Source organism: Tupaia chinensis, unplaced genomic scaffold (assembly GCF_000334495.1).
Source record: "Tupaia chinensis unplaced genomic scaffold, TupChi_1.0 Scaffold143720_1, whole genome shotgun sequence".
Classification (NCBI taxonomy): domain Eukaryota; kingdom Metazoa; phylum Chordata; class Mammalia; order Scandentia; family Tupaiidae; genus Tupaia; species Tupaia belangeri.
Genome location: NW_006203569.1, coordinates 625,386 through 642,246, shown reverse-complemented (window position 1 = coordinate 642,246; position 16,861 = coordinate 625,386).

The following is a 16,861-nucleotide window of genomic DNA, read 5'->3' as shown; positions in this document are numbered from 1 at the left end:
TCCCTTGTATTTTTAGCTGTTCTACCACCTGCCCTAACTCGAGTTCATCATCTTCAATTGTTATAATTGTGGATTTTGGCTGCTCCAAGATTGAAGGGGATAACTATTTCAAATGAGGTCATAAATTCACAAATCAGTCTTCCTTCCTTCTTTCCTTCCTTCCTTCCTTCCTTCCTTCCTTCCTTCCTTCCTTCCTCTCTCTCTCTCTCTCTCTCTCTCTCTTTCTACTTTGAGAGAGATTTTTGCTGTAGGGTATGTGCACTTGCTGGAGAGACAGAGAGAGAAAGAGAGATAGAAAGTGAGAAATCACGCCCCCCCGGAGCCTCCCCCCCAGGGATTTGGGGGAGGTGGCCATGCCACAAGGCCTTCTCCATTCCTTCGGGATCTAAGGCATGCATGCATACACACGTGCACGGTGTGAGTTTAAGCTGCCAGGTCCAGGACTCAAGAGTCCAGTGACATAACCATTGTGCCATCTGCTGGGCCCATAAATTCACAGTTCTTACTAAATGTGGTAGTGATTGTGGTTATTCCTAGTGTCCAAAATGGCTGTTTTGAATAATGTTTAAATTTACATGTATTTTCCACTGAAAGAAATCCCCCAACTTCATTGTACTACTCATCCCAGGAAGTGAAGTGAAATAATTTAGGCTTAACCTTTCTTTGGTATTATTAGTTTATCATTAGACACACACACACACACACACACACACACACAATTCCTACCACTAAATAAGAATATAAGGAAATAGGTACTATTGTACATAACTTTGACAGATTTCTGAAGGCTGTTTTGACTATTATTTTAAAGAAGGTATGTATCCTTTGAACCAACTTTTAAATTATATCTACCTTTTGACACAGAAATGCTACTCCCAGAAAGTATCCTAAGAAATAATTAGAAATCTAACCAAAATTATGCATACAAACATGCTCACTGAAGCTGTATTTATAATAGTGGAAAATTGGAAGGACCCTAAGTATCCAACAGTAATATACTTCACATATCTAAAAAAATAAAAGGTGGCACTATCAGTATAAATATATACTGATAGAGAGTACAGCTGCATGTTTATCACCACATGAACAAAGCCCAGCATGAGCATGTAACAACAAATTGGGCTGCTGGGAAATTCATGATGCATTTTTGCATAGAAAAAGAAAAATATGTCATGACTTTTCCAACAACTTCATAGTTCCAAACTCTCCCACATTTTAAACGGTTCAAGTAAATACATTGTAAAAAAAAGTCTGAAATGTGTGTGTGTATGTGTGTGTGTGTGTGTATGTATGTATGTATATGTATTTCTTTGTTTTTTTTTTTTTTTGGAGAGATTTTCACTGTAGGGCGCGTGCGCTCGCCAGACAGACAGAGAGAGACATAGAGACAGAAAGCGAGAAATCACCCCCCAGGGGGGATGGTCACGCCGCAATCCCTTCTCCTCCATTCTCCTCTCGGGAGCTTGGGCACGCACGCACACGCGCCCGGCGTGAGTTTTAAGCCACCGGGTCCGGTACGTGAACCGCGGTCGACTACGTGGGAATCCAGCGACATAGCCATTACGCTAACTGCTGGTTCCCTGTATATGTATTTCTGTATGTATATGTGTGTGTGTATAAATTAAGAAATTGGTTCACGCAGTCATGAAGTTAAGTCCCAGTATTTGCAGTTGAAAGTCTGGAGACCAGAGAACTGAGTCTGAATTCAAAGGGCTGAGAACTCAGAGAGCCAATGACATTAGGTCCAGAACAGATTTTAAGTTCAAAGGTGGAGATGACCAAGGTCACAGTTCAAAGACAGTCATGAGGGGTAAGTGGAGAGAAAGTTTTCTCTTATTCCATTATTTTATGCAATTTAGGCTTTCAAAGGATTGGCTAACTCCCCCCTCCCATCACACACACACACACACACACACACACACACACACACACACAGAGGAGGGCAATCTGTTTTACTTATTCTGAATGAGTGTGCAGGTGACTCCCAGTACCGCAAAGACTTGACTTGTTGAGAATCTCAGTCATTACAGTGTAAAACGCAAATGTTTTATCTCATCCAGAAACAACCTTATAGACGTACCTGGAATAGTGTTTTACACAAATATCTGGGAGCCCTGTGACCCAGTCAAGTTGACACTTAAAATTAGCTATCTCAGTTTAGCAAAACCCAAGAACAAGAGAAAGAATGAAGATAATATAATGATGCAGCACTTGACTGCTACAGGAATCAGAACATCAGATTGGCATGCAAAGTTGTTGTTAAATCAGGTGTTTCTCACAAGCCTGTGCTTTATTAACAAGAAAAAGTGCCCAGTAGCCAGGAACTAAGGTGCAGACAGGCAGAGAGGCAGTTATTACCACAAAACTCTGACCTTCTCAGATCTGGCTCTGGCAAATCATGCTAGGGAGGAAAGGCTAAGAAAATGACCTGCCTTTGTCTCTGCATGCCTTTTTCCAGCAAGTCTTCTTCGTTGCAATTCTATTGCTGACACCGAAAAGCGCCCCAGCTCTTTCTTAACATTTTAGTCCCAGTGTGACAAACTCTCTTCTCTTAATTTCCAAGAAAGCTGGAAAAGTTTCCGTTTAAATTTCAAGAAGAAAAACAACATGGAAATGAATACACTGATCTCTAAGGTAATCTACTAGTGAGATATTTTATTTATTTATTTTTTTGTCTTTCAGAGACTGTCACAGCAAAGAGAGAAATCTATTGACAAGAAAATTAGCAAATTCTTCAGAGCAGGTACAAAGAGGCCAATTTCTTTGTAGGAATGTACAGATGACTTTCAGTATCTAAAAGACTGGACTTGTTGAGAATCTTAATAATTATAGTATAAGAACATGACTGAAGGTGAGGGAGAGGACATGTATCCTATAATAAAAAGGGTGATTCAGTTTGGGCTCTTTGAATCCCTTCATGAAAATATACTGCTCCCATAACTACCCCCATTAAGTCAGGGTTGAGGTTGATCTCTTCCTTGAGAGTCACTGCCAGAGGACTGTTTTTTGTTTTGTTTCTTTTTGTTTTTCTTTCCTGGTGCTGTATGATATGGATGTGTAGCAGAAGCAGATGGCAAAGCTGTGAAAAGAATCAGAGAGGAGGTTTGCATTCCCACTATTTGATGTGCTGACATATGAGTTCACTGTTGATCATGGGGACACCAAATAAGATGGCTGATGTTCAACCATCTTGCAAGAATTCTTTCTCCCTTGAAGCCTCAAAGCTACTTGCCATGGAAGAGACTTGGGATTAAAAAAGGAAGAGGTCAAGTCTGAGATCTCTTATACAGGGGCTGGGAGGCAAAAGACCACAACAGTAAGATCTTTTTTTATTTTTTTTTTGAGAGATTTTCACTGTAGGGCGCGTGCGCTCGCCAGACAGACAGAGAGAGACATAGAGACAGAAAGCGAGAAATCACCCCCCAGGGGGGATGGTCACGCTGCAATCCCTTCTCCTCCATTCTCCTCTCGGGATCTTGGGCACGCACGCACACGCGCCCGGCGTGAGTTTTAAGCCACCGGGTCCGGGACACGAACCGCGGTCGACTACGTGGGAGTCCAGCGACATAGCCATTACGCTAACTGCTGGTTCCCACACAACAGTAAGATCTTACCCCACACCAACACACACACACACACACACACACACACACACACACACACACACACTATGAATGCAGTAGGTTCGGAAGCCAACCACCCAGCTAGAACCTAAGCCACCCAGTATTAGACCTAGAATGATGAAAACCAACAAACTAATGAATCACCACAGACAGTTCTTCCCCTTCTTGTTACTCTATCATGGGGTAGTAAGATCCCAGAGTTGAGAGCTGATTTATGAATTGGATGTGAGGGAAGATTTTACTCTAAGTATCTCACTGGGGCTGCAGGAAAGATGAGGAGGAAGACAAGATAGCTAAGAATGAAAGAGGAGATTTAAGTTCTAAAATAAATGAGAGTAAATCCTAAGAACTAGAATAAAATTTGACACCCATTGATTGCAGTTACTGAAAAATTAAACTGACTTCATATTTATACCTGAACAAGAGCAAGTCAAGACTACTCCATAACATTAAACAGTTCCTCACAGAACGTAGGCCAGTGCACAAGCAAGGCATTCTGATGCTCTCGTTCATTCTTTTGGTCAGTAGTTATTGAGCTCCTACAGTTTTCCATACACTTAGGTGCTTAAGATACAGCAGTGAATGTGGATCCTACACACTGCACTTCTCAATTTATTGTGCGAAATACGTACTGTAATCCCAAGGAGGTTGATTGAGTCATTTCTATGAACATCTTATGTGACTCTCTTTGCTGTCTTTACATTTGCCACTGGAGATTTGACAGTTGGATGCTTACCATCGTTACAATCAAGACAAAAAGACAACCTGTCCCTGTCCTTCAACAATAAACACAGGTGCAGTCTCAAGAATATAGATGCGGTCTCAAGAACACACAAAGACGCACACTTATCCACACCCATCTGTAAGAATATCGCCTTAATTTTGTTTCACAATCTGAAAAGGATAGCTGTAGATACGAAGAGTGGCATCACCTTTCAGGAGAGTCTGCTCCTTCCCACAGGGATGTGCCTTTACTCTTTACAGTCAATATTGTTCATGGAGCATCTGAGCATCTACACTTCAACACTCACATATATAAAGTAGTAAGAACTGTGTGGATTAGCTGGTGGCCCAGGGAAGAGAACAGAAGCACATGGAAGAAAACAGGAGGGCTGAGACTCAGAAGCAGGGATTGGCCTGTTATAGATGGGCTGAGTACTAGGGTCCCAGGGTTGATTTATGAATTGGCTGAGAGATCAGATTTTGCCCTAGGTATCTAGAGGAAACTGAGGGAAGGTGAGGAAGAGGACAGGAAGAGCTCAGTTAAATGTCAGGCACTGGACCATTTCCCAAGACAATAGCTGGTCATTTGGTAAATGGAAATATGAGTCCAAAGAATGATCTGAATCTGAACTGTCAGTTCAAACAAACAAACAAACAAACAAACAAACATACTTCAGGAGGTAACCCTCAAAGAACCATTAAGTTAAAAGTTCAAACAACGTCCAGAAATTGGGCAGGGCTGTTTTAGATAAACAATAGGATTAGTGGAAGTCCGGCCCAGCCTTCCATCTTGGGAATTGGATTGGATAAATTATGATCATATGTTAAGCAAGGCAGCTAACAGAAAACTAGAGTAGTTGGAGCCAGTAGGTAGCATAGTGGTTAAGGTGTTCAACTCCCACATGGTTGACCATGGTTCGAATCCCAGACCTGGCAGCTTGAAAATCATGCCAGACATGTGTGCGTCCATGCCTAGAATCCCAGGAGGAGAAGGGATTGTGGCACAGCCATCCCTCCCCCACCCCCACCCCCACTGCCCTGGGAAGTGATTTCTTACTTTCTCTTTCACTGTCTCTCGGTCTCTTTGTCTCTGGCAAGTATATGGGCCCTATGGGGGAAAAAAAGAAAAAGAAAAGAAAACTAGGGAGGCAGTCAGATTCTCAGTTTTAGGGACTCAAGGCTAGTTATGCTCATTGAGGAATTAGAGGTAACAAGGTTAGAGGAGGACCAACTGGAAAAAGAAAAGAAGGTAAATATAGTACCTTCCAGCAAGTGTGTGCATGAAGTGATATCTGCCTTCCTTAAACATGATGAGACAATTGGCAAAACGATTAGGACTCAAGTTTACAAAGCAACACAAAGTTTGTTGCTTTGTAAGAGATAGGAGTTAAGTCTTCCAGGAAACAAAACAAAAGAGAAAACATGGCATAATAACACCTGAAGCACTTTCTTTAAAGATAAGGGAACTGTTTCAAAGAAGTTAGTAACTAGCCTAGTTTATAAAATAATAAAGCTCAGAATATAATTCAGGTCTTTCTGACCTGAGTCACTTTTTCCCACTGCCTCATTGTGCTAAAAGATGAAAGCCATAAATAATCAGTCCATGGTTTCTCATCCTTTGTGAATATGAATGGCAGCCAGCAACTGAGGCCTGGTCATATTCACAGCAGTGAGTGAACAGGACAGCACATTGAGGAGTCAGGCAGATGAGAGTAACCATAGTATCACACCAGCGATAGGGGACACCTAAAGTTTCCACCATCGGATTGACGCCTTTGAGTTAGGAAATGGCAGGTTAGTGCCCACACATATTAGTAGGCAGGATATATCAGTGATGGCATCAGCTCTAAATAACAGAATGCCAGATGACTAGGGTTCTGTGCAACGAAAAGCAAGAAAGAAATGGCTATTGTCTAGATAGGGGTTAGCAAACATTTTCTGCATAGGGTCAGGAAATATTTTAGACTTTTGGGCCATAAGGTCTCTGATGCAACTACTCAAATCTGTTGCAGTGTGAAAGCAGCCACAGACAATACGTAACAAACTGGCTGTGACTGTGTTCTAATAAAACTTTATTTAAAAACAATGAGCTGCAAGATGGATTTGATCCACAGGTTATACTTTGCCAACTCCTGATCTAAAAAAACCTACAGTACAAATGCCAGAGGAGATGTATGTATTTAAGAACTAGAGACTAGTTAACTTGAAAACACATGTTAAGTGACTAGACAGGTAGCCATCATTTTAAGATGAAGGTCACCTAGGCTGAGTCACTGGGTGGGATTACCTATCACCAGGAGCCCCTGGGTGCTTAGCTCAGAGGAAGAAGCTGAAAGATGCATATAAAGGGCTTTAGAGCTAAGAAGATGACCTGTGCTGAGCTCACGGTAATTCTCAGACTGTGACAGAGTGAACCAACACAAAATCATGGGGAAAATAAGATACTGAGAACTTTATATATTTGGTCTTATTTCCCCTCTGCAGGATTGTAATGTGGGCTCTGGCCCAGATAGGAAGGAAAATAAACTTCTGTTTAACTAGTTATTGTCAAGATGTATTACTTTATGCCCATAGAGTGAGTCTTAGTTCTAGACACTGCGTGAGTTACTTATATAGACTATACAACCAAAGGATTTGCAAGTACTAAATAAGGAATATGGTGCTTCTAATCGGCCAAAAATGGGTTGGAGGAGGAGGTGATATATTGTAATAGCCATATTAAACTGTACTAAACTTAAAATAACAGGGAAAATATTTCCTTGAAGCTAATAGGAAAAATCAGTTACCAGACGCAGAATCATGAATCTAAGTTGTCATCCAGCTGCATGGGCTTACGAGGAGAGTTCCTGTGCTGAGGTTTTCATTATAAAACACAGAGGCATTATTGGGGATAAATGAACCAATATGAATAAAATACCTGTAATTGCCAACCTGAAATTTCACGCCAAAAAATCATCTGAATCCCAGGTTGATGTGAAGTGGTTTTCTCAAAGTTCAAAAACAAAATTCACTTTATTGGTGGAGCGGGATGCTTAGCAGGAGAATGTTTATAAACTTGGATTCTTCAGGTTTCCTCTAATATTGGAAACAGAAGGAAAGGAGAGTTCTTCCTTGAATTATTTTTCCCACATCTTCTTATTGTATTCTTTTGTTTGGCACATTTAAAATAATATTACTCCTGGAACCATCAAATAGCTTAATGATTATGTTGCAGGACTCCCACGTAGTCGACTGCAGTTTGAGTCCCAGACAAGGTGGCTTAAAAAATTCGTGCTGGGCACATGTGTGTGCATCCTCAAAATCCTGAGAGAAGAATGGAGGAGAAGGGAACTGTAGTGTGGTCATACCCAGGTGTGGAGGAGGTAAAGGTGATTTCTTGCTTTCTGTCTCTCTGTTTCTCCAGCAAGCGCATGTGCCCTGTAGCAAAAATCTCTCCAAAAAAATTAAATAAATAATACACACACACACACACACACACAGCCTCCTGCCCAGCTACACACACACACACACACACACACACAGACTCCTGCCCAGCTACCAGGGAGGAGAGCCAAAATCCTGCCCAAATTCTGGTGGCCAAGCTGGAAGCTAGTGATACTACCTGCCCAGAGTAGGAAACCTCTCATCTGCCCCGATAAATTGCCCTTTTTCAAATTTGCACAAAGGAGCCACATAATCTAGTGATGGCACTACCTGGAAGTGATACTGGGTGACTGGGCCTCTCTTGGACTTGTTGGGAAGGGAACAGGCAATGGGAATGTTTGAGGTCTTCCAAGGGAAACCTCCCAAGAATAGTCAACAAAACCCAGAGAGTTAGCCAATCTGAGCTCTATATCTCCTTCTCTCCTATCCCAAAGTGCTTCATTCTTCAGAACTTTGCGGAATTAAATCACATGACAAATAAGACAAAATGGAAGACTAAAGGTAGGAGAAGGCTGACTAAGGAAGTCATGAGAATCCCTATGGGTTATAAGAGGAGGAGGAAGGCCTCCATGTTTTCTCTCCTTTGTTTATATTAAATAGACTTTGTCCTTCTTTCTCTTCCCTTCTTTTATCTTCTCTTCTCCCTTTCCTCCGTTGTCTGTGTTCTTACTTCTACCTTCTTCTTATCAATGCCAAGATCAGCTTCTTTCACAGAATTTGGCTGAGTGCCTCCCTCTTGTCTCTTCTTATGCCCCTACTCCTTCATTTACTTTGACCACATAAGTGTGCCGTGTGGCCATTTCAATAGCATTTGTTAATGTCTTAAATATTCACCTATATGCTGCATTCCACAGTATATCGTGGTCACAATAAGAATGTATCAGACAGCTTTGCAGTCCATAACTGATGAGTCCATTAACTGTGGCAATGACAGTGCAGGTCAGTAAATTATTAGCCTTATTGAGAGAACACAGTGCAGGAGGCACCAAATCGCCAGGGTGTGGAGAAGGCAGAATGGATGACTATAAAATAGAATTTAGGATGAAGACATTGACCTGTAGCCATTACTCTTTATAATTTTTATGTGTTGTCTTCTTTGAAAATTTCATGAATTTCGGGACCAGCAGTTAGCATAATGGCTGTGTCGCTGGACTCCCATGTAGCTGACCGCGGTTCGCGTCCTGGACCCGGTGGCTTAAAACTCATGCCGGGCGTGTGTGCGTGCGTGCTCAAGATCCCAAGAGGAGAGTGGAGGAGAAGGGATTGCGGCATGGCCATCCCCCCTGGGGGGTGATTTCTCGCTTTCTATCTCTCTGTCTCTTTCTGTCTGTCTGGCGCATGCACGCACCCTATAGCAAAAACCTCTAAAAAAAAAATTCATGAATTTCATCTTCCCCTGGAATATACTTACACACAACATTCTACAAACACTTTTGAAGAGTTCATGTACATATTCCAAGTATATCCATTAACCTGAGGTTAAAAATTCCTACGCTAGGTGAATTTCTAATGATTTATATATAATATCTTAAATAACATTAAAATAAATGCAGATCTGTTTTTTAAATTTATTAACAAAAAGGAAAAAAAAATACCTTATCATGGAAGATATGTCAATTTTTATCTTAATCAACTTATTAAACTCAGCATTACTAAGACTGGGTCAGTTAGGTATTAAGTATCTCCTGAAAACAGTGCAATATAATATGAAATGCATAATTGGTGCAATATTCTGCCCCAAAGCGTTTATCTTGCATCTAAACAAGCCTTGAGACTTAACTTCTAGTTTACAGAAAATTTAGGAAATAAAGGAAAATGTTAAATAACTTTTTGAGGAAACAGACAAATTCAAAATATAAGACATTCTATAAGACAGCTTATATGGTTTCTTGAGAAAGAAGGTTTTAAAAAAGAAATGAAAAAACAGAACAGCTATGGAGCTATGGAGATAAATATATATTAGAAGAGATATAGGAACATAACAACCAGTCAGTATGTGTACTTTGATTGGTTTCTATAGTTTAATTGAATAAGCTATAGTAAAACAACTATAGTAAACAGGGGTCAGCAGATGGTATAACAGTTAAGGCACTGGACTCCCACATGTAACTGACCATGGTTCAAGTCTCAGACCTGGCAGCTTGAAAATCATGCTAGGTACATGTGTGCACCCAAAATCCAGAGAGTAGAATGTAGGAGAAGGGACTGCAGTGTGGCTATTCTCCCGTGGGTTGATTTCTCACTTTCTCACTGTCTCTCTCCAGGGTGAGTGCACATGTCCTTTGGCAAAAACTTAAAACAACAAACAAACATTTGTATAATAATTAGGGAAAACTTATCATGGGCTAGATATTAACTGATTGTATGGAATTATTTTCAGTTTCCTCGGTTATGTTAATGGTCTTGTAGTGATGTAGGATAATTCATAGTAAGTGATTTGTGAGGTTGTCATGATGTCAGAAACTATAGGTACAGCAAACAAAGACAATACATGTCTATATTAATATTTGGACACGTATATATATAAATAAATACGACAAAACCTTCATGTCACAAAATATTTTCTTTCAACTTTTGTACATTTGAAATCTTCAAAATAAAAACAGAAAACTATGAATTAAATATGAACAATTCTTAAAAGGTTATAGATCATGTGCTATGTTTTCTAATCAGGTGTTTTATTAATTTAAATGCCTTCACCTGAATAGCTGGTTTTGCATATTTCGCAGAGCCAGTATTGCACATTTTGCAGCAAATCATTCTTGACCCGGAAGCCACAGTGTAGCTATGTCTTTGTTTCCCTCATTTATACTGGAGGTAAATGTGATCAAGAATTTGTATCTTTAATGCTAAAAATATAGCATTGCTTTGGGGGACTTTGTATGTCAGAGGCTTAAACAATGCTTTTTGGCAAATGCTGAAGTTGAGTACTTTTTAAAAGAAAACATTCCACAACTGCCACTGGTCACCACCACCACCACCTCCACCAGTCTTCTCTGATGTAATAAAAGGAGATACATAAAAGTTAAGGAAATGTTATCACCTGAGATCATATTTTCCAACTGGAATTCGCTGGGAAATAGCAATGTTGGATTTAAAGAGTCACAATTTTCCGGCATCCCAGAGTCTAATTAAGTCAGCCTATATTATCTCATGGCCCGTCTAGTGTGGTGCTATGTAATGCTAAAGATTACTGGGGATTGCCAAGGACTTACTGCACAGTATTAAATTGTATAGATAATGGCTTTTGGCATTTTTGTTAGAAGGAACTGGTTTCAATATGCAGTAAAGCAACATCATTTTACTCTCAATGGTTAGTTCATCACCAACTTTTTTTTTTCTTTTTTCTTTTTTTTAAGTCCTGAAAATAGCTTACCAAAGATTTGTCATTTCCTGCCTGGAGAAAGTTCTGGAGTATTTGCGTTTTTATAAATATCAGATGTGTAATCTCAGACGTGAACTTATTATAACTAGCCCCCAGGCATCATGAACTGCAAGTTGCCACACGAAAATTAAAGGGGTCAAATTCAAAAGGGATGTGTGTCAAAAGGCTCTGTTAAAGGGCATGAGCGTAATATGCATCCCCCAGATGAGCCTGTGATTGCAGCAGAACCTGCCATCTGCCTTTCACTGTTGCTTAGACTCCCAAATACCTTTTACAGCCCCCCAGTAGTGAATAGTGTCCCCTGGGCTCAATTGGAAGAAAAATATATTAAGTTGGCTCCTCTTAACTGAAGGGGAAGGGAGAGAAGTGTTTAAATGACTTACTATCTCTTGGGCTCTATTTACTCTGTTTAAAAATATTGTACCTAGTATTTCAGAAATGGGAACTCTTTGAACCTCAGTAAAAGCCTTTTGGGGGTCATTTGGTATCCTTTTGGAGAGGCGGACTTGATGCTATTGTTTTATTGGCAGCATTTATCATTCAGTCCCACTTCCTATTTTACCTTTTTCTTTAACATGGGATGATAAAGTAGAGCCATAAAAACAGACCTGCAGGTTTGAATTAGTCTCCATTCAGCCAGCCCATTGTTTCTCCAATGGAGTTTGCTACAACCAGGCACAAGTTCTCCACTAGGATGCAGAATTAACAGCTGGGACAAGGGTGGTGATTAGAACAAGAAGTAAACTTCCGAGAGGCTCCAGTTGAGATAAGAGCATGGAGAATGGCAATTACACACAGGAAAAGGGGCTGAGCACCAGAAGTGCCAAAGACTGGCGCAGTGTAAAATCAAAATACTTGGTTCGTGAGTCATATAAAGAAACAGACCCTTCTTTTTTTAATTGAAAGCAATTCCAGAAAGGAAAAGAAGATGACTAAAAGGGTTCTTATCCAAAGCAAAAGGGACTCGGGATCTGCTTTGAATCTAGTAGCAGCAACTTGGTGTACAAACGATTGCATTTTGACCTAGAAGTGTAGTCTCTGACCTTGGTAGCTCAAAACATTTCACTAAAAGCTGTGTGTGTGTGTGTGTGTGTGTGTTGTTAAGTGCCTACTGCAGGAACTGAGCAGGTGCTTTATGATCACCTATCATTTGTTCTTCAAAATTGAAGCAAGCACTCTGTAAGTTTCGTTTCCTAAATGGAAAAAAAAAAAAGAAGCAAGGCTTGGAGTAAACAATTTTCCCTGTCCCGGAGTTAGTAAGTATCAGCCAAGGACATGGTAATAGCTGCTGTTGTGGCTAAGCCGCATGTATGTTCACCTCGTTCAGTCCGCACCATAACAGCATAATATGAGGACTACTACTGTTACCATTTTACAGATGAGGAAACTGAGGCTTAGAGGATTAAATTTCATGAGATCCTATAGCCAGAAAGTGAGAGCGAGAGACAGAAATTAACCCCAGAATTCTGACTCTAGTGCCTGGTCTCTTGGCTACAACACTGTTTTGCCTCTTTCTTTAGTTTTTGTTGTATCATTTTTAGATCTTCCTACTTCAATGCCTCTATCTACCTTCTCCACTGGTAGAGAATATAATTGATCAAAAAACGTTTCTGATATTTTGTGTTTAAAATTAGGTTCGATTTGAAATGAATGCCATGAGACAACTGCTGTCCTCAGTTGGAGTGGCAATTAATGAAGATGAATAGATAAAGGCACTAATAGTCTTTATTGTTGCTTGGACTAGAACTCAAAAAAAAAATTTGTTTAGAGAGTTTTTTGGCTATAGGGTGTGTGTGCTCAAGGGAGGGATAGAGAGAGACAGAGAGACAGAAAGTAAGAAATCACCCCCCAGAGGGGATGACCATGCCTTAATCCCTCTCTTCCATTCTCCTCTCAGGATTTTGGGCACACAAGAACACACACCCAGCATGAGTTTTAAGCTGCCATGTCTGGGACTCAAACTGTGCTTGACTATGTGGGAGTCCAGCAACATAACAATTATGCCATCCTCTGGTCCCAGAACTCAGGAATTCTGAACTTCACAGATGAGAGAGTGATTTCAGGGAACACAGAAACTGGTTTATTTCTCAATCCTATCATGTCCCCATAACATGGAGCCAGAGAAAGCTCACTAGTTCATACCTGAAATGTTTTATTTGCTTTGAAGTTGCCGCAAGACCCAGGCTGCCAAACCTGGGCAACGGGACAGGGCCTGGATGTGAGATGCTCCAAGGGCTCCAAGATGACCAGAAGCTACAGAAACAGTTCTGTTGATCCAAGGCCAGGCTGAAAGGTGTCCATGAGGAATAGAAACCTGGAGCCTCTTAAACGAAAGAGACCCACACTGAAGCACAACACACGGTGAGATTCCAATACCAGGGAAGTCTGAACTAACCTGAAGTATTCAGATAACTGGGAATCAGAGTTACATTAGGGCATCAGGAAAGTCATAACTTGTTTTTCTATGCAAAAATGTGTCACGACTTTCCTGATGACCCAGTATGTGTTCTTGAAAGACAAAACAAAGGGCAGCCTTTAGCTTGGTGGATAAGACAGCTGGATCCCACTTGGCTGACTACATGGTTTGAGTCCCACACTCAGTAGCTTTGAGAAACTCACCAGCACATGTATGTACATGTCCAAATCCTAAAAGGAAGAAATGGAGGAGAAGGGATTGCAGCCTGAGCATCCCCCAAAAGTGGTGCTTTCTCACGTTCCCTCTCTGTCTTTCTGCAGTTAGCACATGTGCTTGTAGCAAAGTAGTAACAAAAACAAACTTACACTTTTTTTCCTCCAGCTTATTTATTTCTTCTATAAGAGAGGGAGAGAAAGAGAGAGCTGGATACCCTCATGAGGGTCCCCATGCTATGACCCACTCCCAGTCTTAGCCATGTCTGGATCATAGGTACATGCATGTGCCCAGTGTTCATAGGGAGATCCCGGGAGGCAAACCCAGGACCTCTCCCATGAGGACCCAGTTGCATTACCACTATGCCACCACCTGCCCCCAGTATCAGTCTTAGAAACAGCATTGCTAACTGGAAGACAGAGCAATACTTTCAACACTCTAAGTGAAACTGACTTCTAAGGAAGCTATTAGTGGCTACATGCCACAGAAATGAATGAGTAAAGCAAGTTATGAAATTTAGTGAGCAGGTGAACCAATACAGAAGAAAATCAAAGGAATTTCTAAGATGATGCCAAAGCAAAGTCCCAGGATGACCTCTGAGAAGCCAGCAAGTAGTCGCAAGTAAAGCATCCAGCCCAGATTAGAGCAAAAATGTGCAGAGCTGCAGAGGAAAATTTATAAAAATTAATCTAAAGATTAATTGATAGTTTTGGGGCCATCTAAGAAATTATCTTGAGAGGCATTTTGCAGATGTTTGAAAATAATTCACTACAGGTTCAAATATTGGGTTGTCAAAAAAGTCATGATGAAATTTTGCATAGAAAAAAAATGTGTCATGACTTTTCCAACAGCCCAATAAAAAATAAACAAACAAGCAAAAAAAAATGTGAACAATCATTTCAGTGGAAGGGCAAAAGTTATAGAAGAAAAGGTAACCAAGTTACTACTTAACTGCGTAGTAAACACTACTTTTGTCTTTTACACAAATAATCTTACACAAATAACTAAGAGTATGGCAAACGTCTAGTATTGTCTGTATAGTTAGTAGGCACTTATTAAGAGTAAAAGTGATGAAATAAATTTTCAACACCAGGTTTGAGACTTAAGGAATTAGGAAGCCATTAAAGACTGTTCATGTATACAGGTACAAAACTGATGATACATTGCTCGGAAAGTTTCTGTTTTGGAAGAGTTGTCAAGTTTCCCACTTGAAATTAGAGTGCCTAGCCTGGCGACCTGTCTCCAATGTTCGCTCCTCCCAGGAGGCAGAGCTTAACAGGTCTTCTTGGCCTCAGAAAATGACATGAGCCTTCTCTCTATACTGAGCGTTCTAAAGGCTTCCTCAGTACAAGGTGATGTTCTTTGTGATGGGAGCTTTGTTCCAACAGTTCACTTCATTCAGCCCAGCTCCAAGGCCCTCTGCAGGCTCCTTCAGCTACTTAGAAGGCCAAGAGGGTGATCATGAGTGACTTTCATGTTCAAGCAGCCCTCCATAGCTGCCCAACAACCAGCTGAAGAACAGGAGCCCTAAGGGAAAGAAGAGAATGACAAGGCTGGGAAAGAGGGCTCAGGAGAGGCAGGAATGAGGGTATGAAATAGCTGGCACAGCTGTGACCAAAGAGAATAAAGAACCATCCTGTCTAATGAGAAGGATGGTGATGTTTTTATGGCCATTAATGGATTTAGCAGTGAGGTTTTACTTCTTAATAATCATTAAGTCCATTTGCAATCTTGACCTGGGCTCAGCATATCCTGCTTTGCTCTCCTGCTCCCTGCTAAGCTGTCTTCCTTTCAACCAACAGCCTCTCATTTCTTCCTTCCTCTGTGAGGCCTTCTCGGGTAGACCAGGAGACAGGTGACAGCTTCCTTTTCACAACTCTCTACCGTTTAGACAGTTACATTGCTCCATACCAATAAAATGTGTTTAACCTTGGCCTGCGGGAGATGTAAATCTTTCAAAGTCTATTTATGTATCAGTTTAATATTTTTATTTTCCTGTCTAGATGTCCTCTCTCCGCTTGTCACTGCTATAAAATGGTGGCTTTCAAACTTTCCATTTTTCTATTACCAAATACTTTGTTCAAACCTGTTCTCATATGGAACCCAATCTGTTTGTAAAGCAACATAAATCTGGGCTTCTTGGAAATGATGGTGAGAAGTAGGGGATCTGGAGTGTGGCCCCTTCTCCTACCCCAGTAGACACTGAGGGGCCTCCAGGAGAAGAGTTTTGAAAAAGCTACTTTTTAAAAAAGAAAATTTGATAAATTCCAGAACACGGAGAATGTGTATTCTGTTTCCTCTGTAACTATACCCAGGGTTGTCTATCATGTGAGATTCAAATAGCAAAATGTCCATTGAGATTTTGAATCAATAATTCTTCACAAAGGATATAAGCTGAAGTTTATTTTACAAGCTGATTATTTGTATACATTGAAATAAAAGCTACTTCCAAAATAGTGTAGATAAGCTTAGTAACAGGCCCTAAACTATTTTCTTTTTTTTTGAGGACTATTCTATAGTATCCTAATTATAGATGTCATTTTCTTCCTCCTAATGCATAGTATGACTCTGAAAAAGTCTTATCTTAGTTACTGTCAGATTTTAGGACTATTTTATAATTTACATTTGTATTCAAAAGAGTTTCTCATGAGTCTAGACCAATTTAGTGGAACTACGTAAGTCTTATCTCAGTTACTGTCAGATTGTAGGAATATTTTATAATTTACATTTGTATTCAAAAAGACTTTCTCATGAGTCTAGATCAATTTAGTGGAACTGTATAAGAACATTTATAAGAAGAATGACCATGCCCCATGGATGTGCTTTTTCTTTTTCCTCTCTTCTCTTTTTTTTCTCTCTCTCTCATGAGCACACATGCCCTCTGGCAAAAAAAAAAAAAAAAAAAAAAAATCAGAAAAATGTTTCTCTTTTATTCTAAGAAATTATATTCTTAAAAAGTATAATCCTTCAAAATGGCATGTATTTTCTTTTTCTTTTTAGTCTCTTTTTTTGGAGCTACTGGAATCAACTAGAACTGGTCAGTGTATTTATCAACCCAGAATAGCAGTGCCTGTAATG